Source organism: Triturus cristatus, chromosome 1_1, assembly GCF_964204655.1.
Source record: "Triturus cristatus chromosome 1_1, aTriCri1.1, whole genome shotgun sequence".
In the NCBI taxonomy this organism is placed as follows: Eukaryota; Metazoa; Chordata; class Amphibia; order Caudata; family Salamandridae; genus Triturus; species Triturus cristatus.
The window spans coordinates 1,144,099,348-1,144,120,211 of NC_140579.1; positions in this window are offsets into that span (position 1 = coordinate 1,144,099,348).

A 20,864-nucleotide genomic window follows, 5' to 3' on the forward strand; every position below is an offset into this window, starting at 1 on the left:
TGAGTGGAAATTTGTGGATCCACGCTGATTCCGGAACTTTCCACGACAGAAATGTGGGGAAAATGTGTTTTTTTGGACAATTTTTTAGGTTTGCAAGGGATTCTGGGTAACAGACCCTAGTGGGAGGCAGTCAAGTCACCCCATCTTGGATTCCCCTGGGTGTCTAGTTTTCAAAAATGTATAGGTTTGCTAGGTTTCCCAAGGTGCCCGCAGAGCTAGAGTTCAAAAACTACAGCTAGAAATTTTGCCAAAAATGGGTCATTTTTCACTGCGAAATTGAGGTGTGATCCCGTTGCATTTTGCACCATTTCCTGTCGCGGGCACTAGGCCGACCTACACAAGTGAGGTACTGTTTTTCTCGTAAGACTTTGGGGAATGTGGGGTGGGTGGAAATTTGTGGATCCACGCAGAGTCCGGCACTTTCCACTACAGAAATGTGGGGAAAATGAGGGTTTTTTGACAATTTTTTAGGTTTGCAATGGATTCTGGGTAACAGACCCTGGTGGGAGGCAGTCAAGTCACCCCATCCTGGATTCCCCTGGGTGTCTAGTTTTCAAAAATGTATAGGTTTGCTAGGTTTCCTAAGGTGCCCGCAGAGCTAGGGTTCAAAAACTGCAGCTAGTCATTTTGCCAAAAAAGGGTCATTTTTCACTGCGAAATTGAGGTGTGACCACGATGCGTTTTGCGACCTTTCCTGTCGCGAGCACTAGGCTGAACCACACAATTGAGATACCGTTTTTCTCGTATGACTTTGGGGAACATGGGGTGGGTGGAAATTTGTGGATCCACGCAGATTCCGGAACTTTCCACCACAGAAATGTGGGGAAAATGTGTTTTTTTGACAATTTTTTAGGTTTGCAAGGGATTCTGGGTAACAGACCCTGGTGAGAGGCAGTCAAGTCACCACATCCTGGATTCCCCTGGGTGTCTAGTTTTCAAAAATGTATAGGTGTGCTAGGTTTCCCAAGGTACCCGCAGAGCTAGGGTTCAAAAACTGCAGCTAGTCATTTTGCCAAAAAAGGTTAATTTTTCACTGCGAAATTGAGGTGTGACCACGATGCGTTTTGTGCCGTTTCCTGTCGCGGGCACTAGGCCGAACCCCACAAGTGAGGTACCTTTTTCTCGTAAGACTTTGGGGAACGCGGGGTGGGTGGAAATTTGTGGATCCACGCTGATTACGGAACTTTCCACCACAGAAATGTGTGGAAAATGTGTTTTTTTTGACAATTTTTTAGGTTTGCAAGGGATTCTGGGTAACAGACCCTGGTGGGAGGCAGTCAAGGCACCCCATCTTGGATTCCCCTGGGTGTCTAGTTTTCAAAAATGTATAGGTTTGCTAGGTTTCCCAAGGTGCCCGCAGAGATAGGGTTCAAAAACTACAGCTAGACATTTTGCCAAAAAAGGGTCATTTTTCACTGCGAAATTGAGGTGTGATCACGTTGCGTTTTGCGCCATTTCCTGTTGCGGGCACTAGGCTGACCCACACAAGTGAGGTACTGTTTTTCTCGTAAGACTTTGGGGAACGCGGGGTGAGTGGAAATTTGTGGATCCACGCTGATTCCGGAACTTTCCACGACAGAAATGTGGGGAAAATGTGGTTTTTTGGACAATTTTTTAGGTTTGCAAGGGATTCTGGGTAACAGACCCTAGTGGGAGGCAGTCAAGTCACCCCATCTTGGATTCCCCTGGGTGTCTAGTTTTCAAAAATGTATAGGTTTGCTAGGTTTCCCAAGGTGCCCGCAGAGCTAGAGTTCAAAAACTACAGCTAGAAATTTTGCCAAAAATGGGTCATTTTTCACTGCGAAATTGAGGTGTGATCCCGTTGCATTTTGCACCATTTCCTGTCGCGGGCACTAGGCCGACCCACACAAGTGAGGTACTGTTTTTCTCGTAAGACTTTGGGGAATGCGGGGTGGGTGGAAATTTGTGGATCCACGCAGAGTCCGGCACTTTCCACTACAGAAATGTGGGGAAAATGAGGGTTTTTTGACAATTTTTTAGGTTTGCAATGGATTCTGGGTAACAGACCCTGGTGGGAGGCAGTCAAGTCACCCCATCCTGGATTCCCCTGGGTGTCTAGTTTTCAAAAATGTATAGGTTTGCTAGGTTTCCTAAGGTGCCCGCAGAGCTAGGGTTCAAAAACTGCAGCTAGTCATTTTGAGCAAAAAAAGGGTCATTTTTCACTGCGAAATTGAGGTGTGACCACGATGCGTTTTGCGACCTTTCCTGTCGCGAGCACTAGGCCGAACCACACAAGTGAGATACCGTTTTTCTCGTATGACTTTGGGGAACATGGGGTGGGTGGAAATTTGTGGATCCATGCAGATTCCGGAACTTTCCACCACAGAAATGTGGGGAAAATGTGTTTTTTTGACAATTTTTTAGGTTTGCAAGGGATTCTTTTCAAAAATGTATAGGTGTGCTAGGTTTCCCAAGGTACCCGCAGAGCTAGGGTTCAAAAACTGCAGCTAGTCATTTTGCCAAAAAAGGTTAATTTTTCACTGCGAAATTGAGGTGTGACCACGATGCGTTTTGTGCCGTTTCCTGTCGCGGGCACTAGGCCGAACCCCACAAGTGAGGTACCTTTTTCTCGTAAGACTTTGGGGAACGCGGGGTGGGTGGAAATTTGTGGATCCACGCTGATTACGGAACTTTCCACCACAGAAATGTGTGGAAAATGTGTTTTTTTTGACAATTTTTTAGGTTTGCAAGGGATTCTGGGTAACAGACCCTGGTGGGAGGCAGTCAAGGCACCCCATCTTGGATTCCCCTGGGTGTCTAGTTTTCAAAAATGTATAGGTTTGCTAGGTTTCCCAAGGTGCCCGCAGAGATAGGGTTCAAAAACTACAGCTAGACATTTTGCCAAAAAAGGGTCATTTTTCACTGCGAAATTGAGGTGTGATCACGTTGCGTTTTGCGCCATTTCCTGTTGCGGGCACTAGGCCGACCCACACAAGTGAGGTACTGTTTTTCTCGTAAGACTTTGGGGAACGCGGGGTGAGTGTAAATTTGTGGATCCACGCTGATTCCGGAACTTTCCACGACAGAAATGTGGGGAAAATGTGGTTTTTTGGACAATTTTTTAGGTTTGCAAGGGATTCTGGGTAACAGACCCTAGTGGGAGGCAGTCAAGTCACCCCATCTTGGATTCCCCTGGGTGTCTAGTTTTCAAAAATGTATAGGTTTGCTAGGTTTCCCAAGGTGCCCGCAGAGCTAGAGTTCAAAAACTACAGCTAGAAATTTTGCCAAAAATGGGTCATTTTTCACTGCGAAATTGAGGTGTGATCCCGTTGCGTTTTGCACCATTTCCTGTCGCGGGCACTAGGCCGACCCACACAAGTGAGGTATTGTTTTTCTCGTAAGACTTTGGGGAATGCGGGGTGGGTGGAAATTTGTGGATCCACGCAGAGTCCGGCACTTTCCACGACAGAAATGTGGGGAAAATGAGGGTTTTTGACACTTTTTTAGGTTTGCAATGGATTCTGGGTAACAGGCCCTGGTGGGAGGCAGTCAAGTCACCCCATCCTGGAGTCCCCTGGGTGTCTAGTTTTCAAAAATGTATAGGTTTGCAAGGTTTCCCAAGGTGCCCGCAGAGCTAGTGTTCAAAAACTACAGCTAGTCATTTTGTCAAAAAAGGGTCATTTTTCACTGCGAAATTGAGGTGTGACCATGTTGCGTTTTGCGCCGTTTCCTGTCGCGGGCACTAGACCGACCCACACAAGTGAGGTACCATTTTTCTCGTAAGACTTTGGGGAACGCAGGGTGGGTGGAAATTTGTGGATCCACGCAGATTCCGGAACTTTCCACTACAGAAATGTGGGGAAACTGTGTTTTTTTTGACAATGTTTTAGGTTTGCAAGGAATTCTGGGTAACAGACCCTGGTGGGAGGCAGTCAAGTCACCCCATCCTGGAGTCCCCTGGGTGTCTAGTTTTCAAAAATGTATAGGTTTGCTAGGTTTCCCAAGGTGCCCGCAGAGCTAGGGTTCAAAAACTACAGCTAGTCATTTTGCCAAAAAAGGGTCATTTTTCACTGCGAAATTGAGGTGTGACCACAATGCGTTTTGCGACTTTTCCTGTTGCGAGCACTAGGCCGAACCACACAAGTGATATACCGTTTTTCTCGTATGACTTTGGGGAACGTGGGGTGGGTAGAAATTTGTGGATCCACGCAGATTCCGGAACTTTCCACGACAGAAATGTGGGGAAAATGTGTTTTTTTGGACAATTTATTAGGTTTGCAAGGGATTCTGGGTAACAGACCCTGGTGGGAGGCAGTCAAGTCACCCCATCTTGGATTCCCCTGGGTGTCTAGTTTTCAAAAATGTATAGGTTTGCTAGGTTTCCCAAGGTGCCCGCAGAGCTAGGGTTCAAAAACTACAGCTAGACATTTTGGCAAAAAAGGGTCATTTTTCACTGCGAAATTGAGGTGTGATCCTGTTGCGTTTTGCGCCATTTCCTGTCGCGGGCACTAGGCCGACCCACAGAAGTGAGGTACTGTTTTTCTCGTATGACTTTGGGGAACGTGGGGTGGGTGGAAATTTGTGGATCCACGCAGATTCCGGAACTTTCCACCACAGAAATGTGGGGAAAATGTGTTTTTTGGACACTTTTTTAGGTTTGCAAGGGATTCTGGGTAACAGACACTGGTGGGAGGCAGTCAAGTCACCCCATCCTGGATTCCCCTGGGTGTCTAGTTTTCAAAAATGTATAGATTTGCTAGGTTTCCCAAGGTGCCCGCAGAGCTAGGGTTCAAAAACTACAGCTAGTCATTTTGCCAAAAAAGGGTCATTTTTCACTGCGAAATTGAGGTGTGACCACGATGCGTTTTGCGACTTTTCCTGTCGCGAGCACTAGGCTGAACCACACAAGTGAGATACCGTTTTTCTCGTATGACTTTGGGGAATGTGGGGTGGGTGGAAATTTATGGATCCACGCAGATTCCGGAACTTTCCTGCACAGAAATGTGGGGAAAATGTGTTTTTTTGACAATTTTTTAGGTTTGCAAGGGATTCTGGGTAACAGACCCTGGTGAGAGGCAGTCAAGTCACCCCATCCTGGATTCCCCTGGGTGTCTAGTTTTCAAAAATGTATAGGTTTGCTAGGTTTCCTAAGGTGCCCGCAGAGCTAGGGTTCAAAAACTGCAGCTAGTCATTTTGCCAAAAAAGGGTCATTTTTCACTGCGAAATTGAGGTGTGACCACGATGCGTTTTGCGACCTTTCCTGTCGCGAGCACTAGGCTGAACCACACAATTGAGATACCGTTTTTCTCGTATGACTTTGGGGAACATGGGGTGGGTGGAAATTTGTGGATCCACGCAGATTCCGGAACTTTCCACCACAGAAATGTGGGGAAAATGTGTTTTTTTGACAATTTTTTAGGTTTGCAAGGGATTCTGGGTAACAGACCCTGGTGAGAGGCAGTCAAGTCACCACATCCTGGATTCCCCTGGGTGTCTAGTTTTCAAAAATGTATAGGTGTGCTAGGTTTCCCAAGGTACCCGCAGAGCTAGGGTTCAAAAACTGCAGCTAGTCATTTTGCCAAAAAAGGTTAATTTTTCACTGCGAAATTGAGGTGTGACCACGATGCGTTTTGTGCCGTTTCCTGTCGCGGGCACTAGGCCGAACCCCACAAGTGAGGTACCTTTTTCTCGTAAGACTTTGGGGAACGCGGGGTGGGTGGAAATTTGTGGATCCACGCTGATTACGGAACTTTCCACCACAGAAATGTGTGGAAAATGTGTTTTTTTTGACAATTTTTTAGGTTTGCAAGGGATTCTGGGTAACAGACCCTGGTGGGAGGCAGTCAAGGCACCCCATCTTGGATTCCCCTGGGTGTCTAGTTTTCAAAAATGTATAGGTTTGCTAGGTTTCCCAAGGTGCCCGCAGAGATAGGGTTCAAAAACTACAGCTAGACATTTTGCCAAAAAAGGGTCATTTTTCACTGCGAAATTGAGGTGTGATCACGTTGCGTTTTGCGCCATTTCCTGTTGCGGGCACTAGGCTGACCCACACAAGTGAGGTACTGTTTTTCTCGTAAGACTTTGGGGAACGCGGGGTGAGTGGAAATTTGTGGATCCACGCTGATTCCGGAACTTTCCACGACAGAAATGTGGGGAAAATGTGGTTTTTTGGACAATTTTTTAGGTTTGCAAGGGATTCTGGGTAACAGACCCTAGTGGGAGGCAGTCAAGTCACCCCATCTTGGATTCCCCTGGGTGTCTAGTTTTCAAAAATGTATAGGTTTGCTAGGTTTCCCAAGGTGCCCGCAGAGCTAGAGTTCAAAAACTACAGCTAGAAATTTTGCCAAAAATGGGTCATTTTTCACTGCGAAATTGAGGTGTGATCCCGTTGCATTTTGCACCATTTCCTGTCGCGGGCACTAGGCCGACCCACACAAGTGAGGTACTGTTTTTCTCGTAAGACTTTGGGGAATGCGGGGTGGGTGGAAATTTGTGGATCCACGCAGAGTCCGGCACTTTCCACTACAGAAATGTGGGGAAAATGAGGGTTTTTTGACAATTTTTTAGGTTTGCAATGGATTCTGGGTAACAGACCCTGGTGGGAGGCAGTCAAGTCACCCCATCCTGGATTCCCCTGGGTGTCTAGTTTTCAAAAATGTATAGGTTTGCTAGGTTTCCTAAGGTGCCCGCAGAGCTAGGGTTCAAAAACTGCAGCTAGTCATTTTGAGCAAAAAAAGGGTCATTTTTCACTGCGAAATTGAGGTGTGACCACGATGCGTTTTGCGACCTTTCCTGTCGCGAGCACTAGGCCGAACCACACAAGTGAGATACCGTTTTTCTCGTATGACTTTGGGGAACATGGGGTGGGTGGAAATTTGTGGATCCATGCAGATTCCGGAACTTTCCACCACAGAAATGTGGGGAAAATGTGTTTTTTTGACAATTTTTTAGGTTTGCAAGGGATTCTTTTCAAAAATGTATAGGTGTGCTAGGTTTCCCAAGGTACCCGCAGAGCTAGGGTTCAAAAACTGCAGCTAGTCATTTTGCCAAAAAAGGTTAATTTTTCACTGCGAAATTGAGGTGTGACCACGATGCGTTTTGTGCCGTTTCCTGTCGCGGGCACTAGGCCGAACCCCACAAGTGAGGTACCTTTTTCTCGTAAGACTTTGGGGAACGCGGGGTGGGTGGAAATTTGTGGATCCACGCTGATTACGGAACTTTCCACCACAGAAATGTGTGGAAAATGTGTTTTTTTTGACAATTTTTTAGGTTTGCAATGGATTCTGGGTAACAGGCCCTGGTGGGAGGCAGTCAAGTCACCCCATCCTGGAGTCCCCTGGGTGTCTAGTTTTCAAAAATGTATAGGTTTGCAAGGTTTCCCAAGGTGCCCGCAGAGCTAGTGTTCAAAAACTACAGCTAGTCATTTTGTCAAAAAAGGGTCATTTTTCACTGCGAAATTGAGGTGTGACCATGTTGCGTTTTGCGCCGTTTCCTGTCGCGGGCACTAGACCGACCCACACAAGTGAGGTACCATTTTTCTCGTAAGACTTTGGGGAACGCAGGGTGGGTGGAAATTTGTGGATCCACGCAGATTCCGGAACTTTCCACTACAGAAATGTGGGGAAACTGTGTTTTTTTTGACAATGTTTTAGGTTTGCAAGGAATTCTGGGTAACAGACCCTGGTGGGAGGCAGTCAAGTCACCCCATCCTGGAGTCCCCTGGGTGTCTAGTTTTCAAAAATGTATAGGTTTGCTAGGTTTCCCAAGGTGCCCGCAGAGCTAGGGTTCAAAAACTACAGCTAGTCATTTTGCCAAAAAAGGGTCATTTTTCACTGCGAAATTGAGGTGTGACCACAATGCGTTTTGCGACTTTTCCTGTTGCGAGCACTAGGCCGAACCACACAAGTGATATACCGTTTTTCTCGTATGACTTTGGGGAACGTGGGGTGGGTAGAAATTTGTGGATCCACGCAGATTCCGGAACTTTCCACGACAGAAATGTGGGGAAAATGTGTTTTTTTGGACAATTTATTAGGTTTGCAAGGGATTCTGGGTAACAGACCCTGGTGGGAGGCAGTCAAGTCACCCCATCTTGGATTCCCCTGGGTGTCTAGTTTTCAAAAATGTATAGGTTTGCTAGGTTTCCCAAGGTGCCCGCAGAGCTAGGGTTCAAAAACTACAGCTAGACATTTTGGCAAAAAAGGGTCATTTTTCACTGCGAAATTGAGGTGTGATCCTGTTGCGTTTTGCGCCATTTCCTGTCGCGGGCACTAGGCCGACCCACAGAAGTGAGGTACTGTTTTTCTCGTATGACTTTGGGGAACGTGGGGTGGGTGGAAATTTGTGGATCCACGCAGATTCCGGAACTTTCCACCACAGAAATGTGGGGAAAATGTGTTTTTTGGACACTTTTTTAGGTTTGCAAGGGATTCTGGGTAACAGACACTGGTGGGAGGCAGTCAAGTCACCCCATCCTGGATTCCCCTGGGTGTCTAGTTTTCAAAAATGTATAGATTTGCTAGGTTTCCCAAGGTGCCCGCAGAGCTAGGGTTCAAAAACTACAGCTAGTCATTTTGCCAAAAAAGGGTCATTTTTCACTGCGAAATTGAGGTGTGACCACGATGCGTTTTGCGACTTTTCCTGTCGCGAGCACTAGGCTGAACCACACAAGTGAGATACCGTTTTTCTCGTATGACTTTGGGGAATGTGGGGTGGGTGGAAATTTATGGATCCACGCAGATTCCGGAACTTTCCTGCACAGAAATGTGGGGAAAATGTGTTTTTTTGACAATTTTTTAGGTTTGCAAGGGATTCTGGGTAACAGACCCTGGTGAGAGGCAGTCAAGTCACCCCATCCTGGATTCCCCTGGGTGTCTAGTTTTCAAAAATGTATAGGTTTGCTAGGTTTCCCAAGGTACCCGCAGAGCTAGGGTTCAAAAACTGCAGCTAGTCATTTTGCCAAAAAAGGTTAATTTTTCACTGCGAAATTGAGGTGTGACCACGATGCGTTTTGCAACGTTTCCTGTCGCGGGCACTAGGCCGAACCACACAAGTGAGGTACCTTTTTCTCGTAAGACTTTGGGGAACGCGGGGTGGGTGGAAATTTGTGGATCCACGCTGATTCCGGAACTTTCCACGACCAAAATGTGGGGAAAATGAGGGTTTTTTGACACTTTTTTAGGTTTGCAATGGATTCTGGGTAACAGACCCTGGTGGGAGGCAGTCAAGTCACCCCATCCTGGAGTCCCCTGGGTGTCTAGTTTTCAAAAATGTATAGGTTTGCTAGGTTTCCCAAGGTGCCCGCAGAGCTAGGGTTCAAAAACTACAGCTAGTCATTTTGTCAAAAAAGGGTCATTTTTCACTGCGAAATTGAGGTGTGACCATGTTGCGTTTTGCGCCGTTTCCTGTCGCGGGCACTAGACCGACCCACACAAGTGAGGTACCATTTTTCTCGTAAGACTTTGGGGAACGCAGGGTGGGTGGAAATTTGTGGATCCACGCAGATTTCGGAACTTTCCACTACAGAAATGTGGGGAAACTGTGTTTTTTTTGAGAATGTTTTAGGTTTGCAAGGAATTCTGGGTAACAGACCCTGGTGGGAGGCAGTCAAGTCACCCCATCCTGGAGTCCCCTGGGTGTCTAGTTTTCAAAAATGTATAGGTTTGCTAGGTTTCCCAAGGTGCCCGCAGAGCTAGGGTTCAAAAACTACAGCTAGTCATTTTGCCAAAAAAGGGTCATTTTTCACTGCGAAATTGAGGTGTGACCACGATGCGTTTTGCGACTTTTCCTGTCGCGAGCACTAGGCCGAACCACACAAGTGATATACCGTTTTTCTCGTATGACTTTGGGGAACGTGGGGTGGGTGGAAATTTGTGGATCCACGCAGATTCCGGAACTTTCCACCACAGAAATGTGGGGAAAATGTGTTTTTTTGGACAATTTATTAGGTTTGCAAGGGATTCTGGGTAACAGACCCTGGTGGGAGGCAGTCAAGTCACCCCATCTTGGATTCCCCTGGGTGTCTAGTTTTCAAAAATGTATAGGTTTGCTAGGTTTCCCAAGGTGCCCGCAGAGCTAGGGTTCAAAAACTACAGCTAGACATTTTGGCAAAAAAGGGTCATTTTTCACTGCGAAATTGAGGTGTGATCCTGTTGCGTTTTGCGCCATTTCCTGTCGCGGGCACTAGGCCGACCCACAGAAGTGAGGTACTGTTTTTCTCGTATGACTTTGGGGAACGTGGGGTGGGTGGAAATTTGTGGATCCGCGCAGATTCCGGAACTTTCCACCACAGAAATGTGGGGAAAATGTGTTTTTTTGGACAATTTTTTAGGTTTGCAAGGGATTCTGGGTAACAGACACTGGTGGGAGGCAGTCAAGTCACCCCATCCTGGATTCCCCTGGGTGTCTAGTTTTCAAAAATGTATAGATTTGCTAGGTTTCCCAAGGTGCCCGCAGAGCTAGGGTTCAAAAACTACAGCTAGTCATTTTGCCAAAAAAGGGTCATTTTTCACTGCGAAATTGAGGTGTGACCATGTTGCGTTTTGCGCCGTTTCCTGTCGCGGGCACTAGACCGACCCACACAAGTGAGGTACCATTTTTCTCGTAAGACTTTGGGGAACGCAGGGTGGGTGGAAATTTGTGGATCCACGCAGATTTCGGAACTTTCCACTACAGAAATGTGGGGAAACTGTGTTTTTTTTTAGAATGTTTTAGGTTTGCAAGGAATTCTGGGTAACAGACCCTGGTGGGAGGCAGTCAAGTCACCCCATCCTGGAGTCCCCTGGGTGTCTAGTTTTCAAAAATGTATAGGTTTGCTAGGTTTCCCAAGGTGCCCGCAGAGCTAGGGTTCAAAAACTACAGCTAGTCATTTTGCCAAAAAAGGGTCATTTTTCACTGCGAAATTGAGGTGTGACCACGATGCGTTTTGCGACTTTTCCTGTCGCGAGCACTAGGCCGAACCACACAAGTGATATACCGTTTTTCTCGTATGACTTTGGGGAACGTGGGGTGGGTGGAAATTTGTGGATCCACGCAGATTCCGGAACTTTCCACCACAGAAATGTGGGGAAAATGTGTTTTTTTGGACAATTTATTAGGTTTGCAAGGGATTCTGGGTAACAGACCCTGGTGGGAGGCAGTCAAGTCACCCCATCTTGGATTCCCCTGGGTGTCTAGTTTTCAAAAATGTATAGGTTTGCTAGGTTTTCCAAGGTGCCCGCAGAGCTAGGGTTCAAAAACTACAGCTAGACATTTTGGCAAAAAAGGGTCATTTTTCACTGCGAAATTGAGGTGTGATCCTGTTGCGTTTTGCGCCATTTCCTGTCGCGGGCACTAGGCCGACCCACAGAAGTGAGGTACTGTTTTTCTCGTATGACTTTGGGGAACGTGGGGTGGGTGGAAATTTGTGGATCCGCGCAGATTCCGGAACTTTCCACCACAGAAATGTGGGGAAAATGTGTTTTTTTGGACAATTTTTTAGGTTTGCAAGGGATTCTGGGTAACAGACACTGGTGGGAGGCAGTCAAGTCACCCCATCCTGGATTCCCCTGGGTGTCTAGTTTTCAAAAATGTATAGATTTGCTAGTTTTCCCAAGGTGCCCGCAGAGCTAGGGTTCAAAAACTACAGCTAGTCATTTTGCCAAAAAAGGGTCATTTTTCACTGCGAAATTGAGGTGTGACCACGATGCGTTTTGCGACTTTTCCTGTCGCGAGCACTAGGCTGAACCACACAAGTGAGATACCGTTTTTCTCGTATGACATTGGGGAATGTGGGGTGGGTGGAAATTTGTGGATCCACGCAGATTCCGGAACTTTCCTGCACAGAAATGTGGGGAAAATGTGTTTTTTTGATAATTATTTAGGTTTGCAAGGGATTCTGGGTAACAGACCCTGGTGAGAGGCAGTCAAGTCACCCCATCCTGGATTCCCCTGGGTGTCTAGTTTTCAAAAATGTATAGGTTTGCTAGGTTTCCCAAGGTACCCGCAGAGCTAGGGTTCAAAAACTGCAGCTAGTCATTTTGCCAAAAAAGGTTAATTTTTCACTGCGAAATTGAGGTGTGACCACGATGCGTTTTGCAACGTTTCCTGTCGCGGGCACTAGGCCGAACCACACAAGTGAGGTACCTTTTTCTCGTAAGACTTTGGGGAACGCGGGGTGGGTGGAAATTTGTGGATCCACGCTGATTCCGGAACTTTCCACCACAGAAATGTGGGGAAAATGTGTTTTTTTTGACAATGTTTTAGGTTTGCAAGGGATTCTGGGTAACAGACCCTGGTGGGAGGCAGTCAAGTCACCCCATCTTGGATTTCCCTGGGTGTCTAGTTTTCAAAAATGTATAGGTTTGCTAGGTATCCCAAGGTGCCCGCAGAGCTAGGGTTCAAAAACTACAGCTAGACATTTTGCCAAAAAAGGGTCATTTTTCACTGCGAAATTGAGATGTGATCACGTTGCGTTTTGCGCCATTTCCTGTCGCGGGCACTAGGCCGACCCACACAAGTGAGGTACTGTTTTTCTCGTAAGACTTTGGGGAACGCGGGGTACGTGGAAATTTGTGGATCCACGCAGATTCCGGAACTTTCCACCACAGAAATGTGGGGAAAATGTGTTTTTTTGACAATTGTTTAGGTTTGCAAGGGATTCTGGGTAACAGACCCTGGTGGGAGGCCGTTAAGTCACCCCATCTTGGATTCCCCTGGGTGTCTAGTTTTCAAAAATGTATAGGTTTGCTAGGTTTCCCAAGGTGCCCGCAGAGCTAGAGTTCAAAAACGACAGCTAGACATTTTGCCAAAAAAGGGTCATTTTTCACTGCGAAATTGAGGTGTGATCCCGTTGCGTTTTGCGCCATTTCCTGTCGCGGGCACTAGGCCGACCCACACAAGTGAGGTACTGTTTTTCTCGTAAGACTTTGGGGAATGCGGGGTGGGTGGAAATTTGTGGATCCACGCAGATTCCGGAACTTTCCACTACAGAAATGTGGGGAAACTGTATTTTTTTTGAAAAATGTTTAGGTTTGCAAGGAATTCTGGGTAACAGACCCTGGTGGGAGGCAGTCAAGTCACCCCATCCCGGAGTCCCCTGGGTGTCTAGTTTTCAAAAATCTATAGGTTTGCTAGGTTTCCCAAGGTGCCCGCAGAGCTAGGGTTCAAAAACTACAGCTAGTCATTTTGTCAAAAAAGGGTCATTTTTCACTGCGAAATTGAGGTGTGACCATGTTGCGTTTTGCGCCGTTTCCTGTCACGGGCACTAGGCCGACCCACACAAGCGAGGTACCGTTTTTCTTGTAAGACTTTGGGGAACGCGGGGTGGGTGGAAATTTGTGGATCCACGCAGATTCCGGAACTTTCCACCACAGAAATGTGGGGAAACTGTGTTTTTTTTGACAATTTCTTAGGTTTGCAAGGGATTCTGGGTAACAGACACTGGTGGGAGGCAGTCAAGTCACACCATCCTGGATTCCCCTGGGTGTCTAGTTTTAAAAAATGTATAGGTTTGCTAGGTTTCCCAAGGTGCCCGCAGAGCTAGGGTTCAAAAACTACAGCTAGTCGTTTTGCCAAAAAAGGGTCATTTTTCACTGCGAAATTGAGGTGTGACCACATTGCATTTTGTGCCGTTTCCTGTCGCGGGCACTAGGCTGACCCACACAAGTGAGGTACTGTTATTCTTGCAAGACTTTGGGGAACGCGGGGTGGGTGGAAATTTGTGGATCCACGCAGAGTCCGGCACTTTCCACGACAGAAATGTGGGGAAAATGAGGGTTTTTTGACAATTTTTTAGGTTTGCAATGGATTCTGGGTAACAGACCCTGGTGGGAGGCAGTCAAGTCACCCCATCCTGGATTCCCCTGGGTGTCTAGTTTTCAAAAATGTATAGGTTTGCTAGGTTTCCCAAGGTGCCCGCAGAGCTAGGGTTCAAAAACTACAGCTAGTCATTTTGCCAAAAAAGGGTCATTTTTCACTGCGAAATTGAGGTGTGACCACGATGCGTTTTGCGACCTTTCCTGTCGCGAGCACTAGGCCGAACCACACAAGTGAGATACCGTTTTTCTCGTATGACTTTGGGGAACGTGGGGTGGGTGGAAATTTGTGGATCCACGCAGATATCGGAACTTTCCACCACAGAAATGTGGGGAAAATGTGTTTTTTTGACAATTTTTTAGGTTTGCAAGGGATTCTGGGTAACAGACCCTGGTGAGAGGCAGTCAAGTCACCCCATCCTGGATTCCCCTGGGTGTCTAGTTTTCAAAAATGTATAGGTGTGCTAGGTTTCCCAAGGTACCCGCAGAGCTAGGGTTCAAAAACTGCAGCTAGTCATTTTGCCAAAAAAGGTTAATTTTTCACTGCGAAATTGAGGTGTGACCACGATGCGTTTTGTGCCGTTTCCTGTCGCGGGCACTAGGCCGAACCCCACAAGTGAGGTACCTTTTTCTCGTAAGACTTTGGGGAACGCGGGGTGGGTGGAAATTTGTGGATCCACGCTGATTACAGAACTTTCCACCACAGAAATGTGGGGAAAATGTGTTTTTTTTGACAATTTTTTAGGTTTGCAAGGGATTCTGGGTAACAGACCCTGGTGGGAGGCAGTCAAGGCACCCCATCTTGGATTCCCCTGGGTGTCTAGTTTTCAAAAATGTATAGGTTTGCTAGGTTTCCCAAGGTGCCCGCAGAGCTAGGGTTCAAAAACTACAGCTAGACATTTTGCCAAAAAAGGGTCATTTTTCACTGCGAAATTGAGCTGTGATCACGTTGCGTTTTGCGCCATTTCCTGTTGCGGGCACTAGGCCGACCCACACAAGTGAGGTACTGTTTTTCTCGTAAGACTTTGGGGAACGCGGGGTGGGTGGAAATTTGTGGATCCACGCTGATTCCGGAACTTTCCACGACAGAAATGTGGGGAAAATGTGTTTTTTTGGACAATTTTTTAGGTTTGCAAGGGATTCTGGGTAACAGACCCTAGAGGGAGGCAGTCAAGTCACCCCATCTTGGATTCCCCTGGGTGTCTAGTTTTCAAAAATGTATAGGTTTGCTAGGTTTCCCAAGGTGCCCGCAGAGCTAGAGTTCAAAAACTACAGCTCGAAATTTTGCCAAAAATGGGTCATTTTTCACTGCGAAATTGAGGTGTGATCCCGTTGTGTTTTGCACCATTTCCTGTCGCGGCACTAGGCCGACCCACACAAGTGAGGTACTGTTTTTCTCGTAAGACTTTGGGGAATGCAGGGTGGGTGGAAATTTGTGGATCCACGCAGATTCCGGAACTTTCCACTACAGAAATGTGGGGAAACTGTGTTTTTTTTGACAATTTTTTAGGTTTGCAAGGAATTCTGGGTAACAGCCCCTGGTGGGAGGCAGTCAAGTCACCCCATCCTGGAGTCCCCTGGGTGTCTAGTTTTCAAAAATGTATAGGTTTGCTAGGTTTCCCAAGGTGCCCGCAGAGCTAGGGTTCAAAAACTACAGCTAGTCATTTTGTCAAAAAAGGGTCATTTTTCACTGCGAAATTGAGGTGTGACCATGTTGCGTTTTGCGCCGTTTCCTGTCGCGGGCACTAGACCGACCCACACAAGTGAGGTTCCATTTTTCTCGCAAGACTTTGGGGAACGCAGGGTGGGTGGAAATTTGTGGATCCACTCAGATTCCGGAACTTTCCACTACAGAAATGTGGGGAAACTGTGTTTTTTTTGACAATTTTTTAGGTTTGCAAGGAATTCTGGGTAACAGACCCTGGTGGGAGGCAGTCAAGTCACCCCATCCTGGAGTCCCCTGGGTGTCTAGTTTTCAAAAATGTATAGGTTTGCTAGGTTTCCCAAGGTGCCCGCAGAGCTAGGGTTCAAAAACTACAGCTAGTCATTTTGCCAAAAAAGGGTCATTTTTCACTGCAAAATTGAGGTGTGACCACGATGCGTTTTGCGACTTTTCCTGTCGCGAGCACTAGGCCGAACCACACAAGTGATATACCGTTTTTCTCGAATGACTTTGGGGAACGTGGGGTGGGTGGAAATTTGTGGATCCACGCAGATTCCGGAACTTTCCACCACAGAAATGTGGGGAAATGTGGTTTTTTTTACAATTTTTTAGGTTTGCAAGGGATTCTGGGTAACAGACACTGGTGGGAGGCAGCCAAGTCACCCCATCCTGGATTCCCCTGGGTGTCTAGTTTTCAAAAATGTATAGATTTGCTAGGTTTCCCAAGGTGCCCGCAGAGCTAGGGTTCAAAAACTACAGCTAGTCATTTTGCCAAAAAAGGGTCATTTTTCACTGCGAAATTGAGGTGTGACCACGATGCGTTTTGCGACTTTTCCTGTCGCGAGCACTAGGCTGAACCACACAAGTGAGATACCATTTTTCTCGTATGACTTTGGGGAATGTGGGGTGGGTGGAAATTTGTGGATCCACGCAGATTCCGGAACTTTCCACCACAGAAATGTGGTGAAAATGTGTTTTTTTGACAATTTTTTAGGTTTGCAAGGGATTCTGGGTAACAGACCCTGGTGAGAGGCAGTCAAGTCACCCCATCCTGGATTCCCCTGGGTGTCTAGTTTTCAAAAATGTATAGGTTTGCTAGGTTTCCCAAGGTACCCGCAGAGCTAGGGTTCAAAAACTGCAGCTAGTCATTTTGCCAAAAAAGGTCAATTTTTCACTGCGAAATTGAGGTGTGACCACGATGCGTTTTGCAACGTTTCCTGTCGCGGGCACTAGGCCGAACCACAAAAGTGAGGTACCTTTTTATCGTAAGACTTTGGGGAACGCGGGGTGGGTGGAAATTTGTGGATCCACGCTGATTCCGGAACTTTCCACCACAGAAATGTGGGGAAAATGTGTTTTTTTTGACAATGTTTTAGGTTTGCAAGGGATTCTGGGTAACAGACCCTGGTGGGAGGCAGTCAAGTCACCCCATCTTGGATTTCCCTGGGTGTCTAGTTTTCAAAAATGTATAGGTTTGCTAGGTATCCCTAGGTGCCCGCAGAGCTAGGGTTCAAAAACTACAGCTAGACATTTTGCCAAAAAAGGGTCATTTTTCACTGCGAAATTGAGATGTGATCACGTTGCGTTTTGCGCCATTTCCTGTCGCGGGCACTAGGCCGACCCACACAAGTGAGGTACTGTTTTTCTCGTAAGACTTTGGGGAACACGGGGTGGGTTGAAATTTGTGGATCCACGCTGATTTCGGAACTTTCTACGACAGAAATGTGGGGAAAATGTTTTTTTTTGGACACATATTTAGGTTTGCAAGGGATTCTGGGTAACAGACCCTGGTGGGAGGCAGTCAAGTCACCCCATCCTGGATTCCCCTGGGTGTCTAGTTTTCAAAAATGTATAGGTTTGCTAGGTTTCCCAAGGTGTCCGCAGAGCTAGGGTTCAAAAACTACAGCTAGATATTTTGCCAAAAAAGGGTAATTTTTCACTGAGAAATTGAGGTGTGACCACGTTGCGTTTTGCGCCGTTTCCTGTCGCGGGCACTAGGCCGACCCACACAAGTGAGGTGCCGTTTTTCTCGTAAGACTTTGGGGAACGCGGGGTACGTGGACATTTGTGGATCCACGCAGATTCCGGAACTTTCCACAACAGAAATGTGGGGAAAATTTGTTTTTTTTGACAACTTTTTATGTTTGCAAGGGATTCTGGGTAACATACCCTGGTGGGAGGCAGTCAAGTCACCCCATCTTGGATTCCCCTGTGTGTCTAGTTTTCAAAAATGTATAGGTTTGCTAGGTTTCTGTTAGAAATGAGGGGGCTCTGGTTGACGCAGGTGTGAACCCACAACAAGCAGGGACCCTTTACTTCTTGTCAGGGCGAAGGATGACTCCCCAGAATAACCCCTGCTCACCCTCTAGGTGCGTGGCGCGAGCAGTCTAGGCTAAGTCTCAGGCGTACACGGTTAAGCAAATGCAATTACACATACAGTAAACCCCTTGCATGCACCACAAACAGACACCAATCAGGAAGTATATAAAAATAAGCTTTTATGTAGATTAAGCAGATTCAAATACAAGGCCCAGTAACGTTGAACTGATGGGGCCACAATTCTTAGGAATACGGTAATGTTCTCTTTGTTACGGAAAGTTCTTTAGGCGGGCACAAGGTAACGGTAGGCCTCAGCGCACTTCGTGCTGAGGCTGCGCCCAGGAAGCACGCGGCAGATGACAGGGAAATCAGAACGTTGCGGACCCTGGATCCGATGCGAGCTCGTGGTCGAGTTCGTAAGTACAGTGCCTTGTTTCTTGACGCGAAGGTGGGTGCGGGATTTCAGCGGCTCTTCGACAGAAGGGCGAGGCGGCGTCCGAGGCTCCCACACTTCACGATAGGGGTCTGATCTTCAGGCTCACGACAAGAGCGGGGTGTTGCAGGAGGCGGGTGAACAAAGCGGGGCAGCCGGGCACGCAGATTACGTCCGGGCCGTCCGAGGCTTGGAGATGCTCACAACGCTGATTCCGGTGGGAGGGTGAAGGTGCAGAGCGAGCCTCCAACGAGCGAGGTGACAGGGGCAGCCCAGCACAGCGTAGGGGGAGCGGCTCCGATCGAGCGAGGCTCTTCCCAAGGCGGGGGCGGCTAAGCAGTCCTGGTCACGGCTCAAGGAGGGACTGGGGCACGAGGGTCACAGCTCTGGCGAGGGAAAGGACACCACAGTCCAGCGGCAGGCGAGTGAAGATCAGGTAGAGCCCAATGGTCCTGGGGCTCAGTTCAGGGGGCAAGCTCAGTTCCAAGCCCTTGGAGATCGTTTTGGAAAAGCACAAGTCTTGAAAGTAAAAATAAATCAAAGTCTTCAGCAACAGTTTCTCTTCTCCCCTTTGGCAGCAAGGTCACCACTGTAGGCCAATCCACCAGGATAGGGACATTCTTCCTCCTACAGCTTTCCCGGTGCCTCCTCCTCAGGCAGAGATTCTTCTTGGTCAAAAGCGGATCTAGTTTCTCAGGAGCAGGGCTCCTCAATGTATACAGCAAATCTTTTGTTCTCCCAGGCCAGGGGGGCCCTTGCCTAGTTCAGTCCGGTTTCTGAGCACTTTATTTACGCGATGCAGGCTTCTTCTTTCAGAGTGCAGGGCAGAGTCCTCAGACGCTCCACAGGGGGCGGAGCCGGCATTGAGGTGGCAGAGCACTGTCCTATTCAGAGCCTAGGAGCACTCCTCCCACCCATCTACCTCTCGATCGTCCTATTCATCACCAGGCTACCTAGCCCTGCCCATCTGGGTTCCCCCAGCCCTGTCACTCATACCAGCCAGACATCAGATACACATCACGCAGAGGCGGGCTGAAATGTTTAGGCAAGCAAAGGCCAACTTTCTAAAAGCGGCATTTGCAAACCCGGAATATTAAAGTAAACCTTGCGAAAAGATGTACCTTATTATTCCGAGTTCAGGCATACTAACCTCGATCTTCTACCATGCTCCCTGGGTCGGTTAGGATCATAGGGTGTAACAATCCAGGCCGCCCATACTGGCCTATGAGAACAGGGTAGCCTTGCAGTAGTGAACAACAAGATGGCGGTCATTCACTACTAGGACATGCCACGCATCCAGGCTTGTCCTACCTTAGGCTTACAACGCACCCTGCCCGTGGGCCTGCCAGAGGGGTGACTAACATGCAGCTAAGGGAAGGTTTTAGGGACCGGCAAGTGTGGGCACTTGCCAGTCAGCATGTCAGTACCAGACTGCACGCAGGTTCTGCGATGGCAGACCTTAGACATATTTTACCGGCCGCTTCTGTGGGTGGCACAACCAGTGCTGCAAGCCCACCAGCGGTATTTGCATTTACATGCCCTGGCGCTCCTGGCACACTTTACTGGGGTCTGATAGTAAATCAAACAATCCAATCATGGAATCCAACCAACATATACAATTTACAAGGGAGCACTCGCACCGCGACACTGGTTGGCAGTGGCACAGCGCGCTGAGCGGCCAACACCATAAAATCACATGAGGCACAGCGACAAAAAGAGGAAGGGAGACTCACGCCAAGGTGCCAGATCTAACACGTGTCCCCTCCAGCTGAAAAGTGGGGAGAACTACCCTACCCCAGGCAGTTCCTCATCACTAAGGCGGAAAAATCTGGACAGACCGTCAGCATTGGCGTGATCTGTACCAGGGCGATGTTCCACCGTGAAATCCATACCCTGTAGGGAAATGGACCACCTCAACAGCTTTGGATTCTCACCCCTCATATGCATCAACCATCTGAGGGGCCTGTGGTCCGTCTGAACCCGGAAGTGAGACCCAAACAAGTAGGGTCTTAGCTTCTTCAGCGCCCAGACCACAGCAAATGCCTCACGCTCAATAGCACTCCACCTCTGTTCCCGTGGAAGTAACCTCCTGCTAAGAAAGGCTACGGGTTGATCTAGGCCCTTCTCATTAATCTGTGAAAGAACAGCCCTCACACCATGCTCTGAAGCGTCTGTCTGAACGATAAACTCTTTGGAGAAGTTGGGAGCCAAGAGCAAGGGCGCCGTGCACATAGCAGTTTTCAAGGCCTCAAAAGCTTTCTGACAGGTGTCAGTCCAGATCACTTTCCTGGGCTGCTTCTTCGAAGTCAGCGCTGTCAAGGGGGCAACCATGTTGCCATACCCCTTGACAAACCTCCTGTAGTACCCGGTGAGACCTAGGAAGGCTCTCACCTCCGTCTGGGTTTTGGGTGCCTCCCACTTCAGGATGGTTTCTATCTTGGGCTGAAGGGGTGCCACCTGGCCACTCCCAACTTGGTGTCCCAAGTACACCACGGAACCCTGCCCGATCTGGCACTTACTCGCCTTGATCGTGAGGCCTGCCTTGCGCAGCGCCATCAACACTTCCCAGAGGTGACGCAGGTGTTCCTCCCAAGTGGAGCTGAACACTGCGATGTCATCCAGGTAGGCCGCACTGAACGAATCCAGCCCAGCCAACACCTGGTTGACCAATCTCTGGAAGGTGGCAGGGGCATTC